The sequence below is a fragment of the Octopus bimaculoides genome, chromosome 4 (assembly GCF_001194135.2).
Source record: "Octopus bimaculoides isolate UCB-OBI-ISO-001 chromosome 4, ASM119413v2, whole genome shotgun sequence".
In the NCBI taxonomy this organism is placed as follows: Eukaryota; Metazoa; Mollusca; class Cephalopoda; order Octopoda; family Octopodidae; genus Octopus; species Octopus bimaculoides.
Genome location: NC_068984.1, coordinates 101506537 through 101508378, shown reverse-complemented (window position 1 = coordinate 101508378; position 1842 = coordinate 101506537). Strand labels below are relative to the sequence as shown.

General features: G+C 38.1%; 1 protein-coding gene across 1 annotated transcript in view; it reads left to right on the top strand.

Annotated features, from left to right (window-relative positions):
* LOC128247661 (cilia- and flagella-associated protein 54-like) overlaps positions 1–1842 on the top strand; it is a 67812-nt gene that overhangs the window by 61822 nt on the left and 4148 nt on the right. The gene's annotated exons all lie outside the window — the stretch shown is intronic.

Sequence of the window (1842 nt, the reverse complement as noted above, 5' to 3'; positions counted from 1 at the left end):
ATCATAGCCATGTGTTGAAATGAATTCTTTGGAATTTGAATAATTCACCTCTGGAAACATGGGTGTTTTGTTCATCACCCTTAAACAAACCTTATTCAGAGACCTTTTAAGCAAGATGGGCTTCCCGACCTCAAAAAAATTCTAACTGGGTCCCACCTGCAAGGTCGTGCACTGTTTATCATGATATGAGATCACCATGTCGTGCACATATGGTTGTGATGCATGTGCCTGGTGCACCCTTATCAGACGGGTAGACATAATGAATATATTGGGCTTTGTATCGTTGTACCCCAGTGTCACTTTGATGGCATGTGCTGCTCTCTCACCTTATGATAATAATAATAATAATAAAATTGGATTTATATTCAAATTTTATAGTAGACATTTCTGTGTATCATTCTTTTTGCCTCAAGGTATATTTTGTGGTTGTCCATGTCAAAATTTCCAACATTATTTTATTTTATTATAATATTTTTCTTCAAATAACTAGAACTAACCTGATACTTTAAAGATAGATTATTGGCATCTTTTATCTTTTACTTGCTTCAGTTATTAGACTGCAGGCATGCTGGGGCACCACCTTGAAGAATTTTAGTCAAATGACTTGACCCAGTACTTTATTTGTGTTAGTTTGATACTTATTCTATTGGTCTCTTTTGAGTCAACCAATAAATTATGAGTACATAAATACACCAATACTGGTTATCAAGTGGTGGTGGGGGACAAACACATACACACACACACACACACACACACACACATGCGCACACACACACACACACACATGGTAAGCTTTTTTCAGTTTCCGTCTCCCAAATCCACTCACAAGGCTTTAGTTGGTCTGAGGATATAGTAAAAGACACTTGTCCAAGGTGCCTCACATTGGGGCTAAACCTGGAATTATGTGGTTGGGAAACAAACTTCTTCCCACACAGTCACATGCATATGGTGCTTGCACAGACAGGTAATAGATTGTAGAGTCACTTGTCCATTTCCACAATATAAACTGAACTAAGGATTAAACTGCTTGAAATCATTAGCCTTAACTACATCTTCACACTACATTTGGAACATTTAATATCTATCTTTCTAACAATTTCTATTCCTGCTTTTCCAAATTCTTCAAATGTCAGGTCCTTTTTAAAACAGCGACCACTGTCTTTTCCTTCTTTAATTGTTTTGCTCTTATTTTTTCTATTTCATTCCTTCAATGTCTCTCTGATATACTCTCTCCTTCACCCTTTATTTCTTATTCTTTCAAGACATTTATTCTTTATCCCACCCAAGCAAAATTTCAAAGACTTTACTGATATTAACAAAAATATAGATACTCAAAATTTCAGATCCCTGCCCCCACAATCTATTTCAAATTTTGCTGGAAATCCTTTCCCCCAAAGATTTGATGTAATAGTACAAGTTATGCGGAATTGTCCTCCTACAAACAGAATGATCTCTCTTGCACTAACTTGCTCATGACCAGATCTTATAATAATTTCCATTCTATAGAAGCAGCCATGGCTGTGTGGTAAGAAGTTTGCGGCGAGCTGGCAGAAACGTTAGCACGCCGGGCGAAATGCTTAGTGGTATTTCGTCTGCCGTTACGTTCTGAGTTCAAATTCCGCCGAGGTCGACTTTGCCTTTCATCCTTTTGGGGGTCGATAAATTAAGTACCAGTTGCACACTGGAGTCGATCTAATCGACTTAATCCCTTTGTCTGTCCTTGTTTGTCCTCTCTATGTTTAGCCCTTTGTGGGCAATAAAGAAATAAGAAGTTTGCTTGATAGCCACATGGTTCTAGGTTCAGTCCAACTGCGTGGCACCTTGGGCAAGCGTCTCCTACTA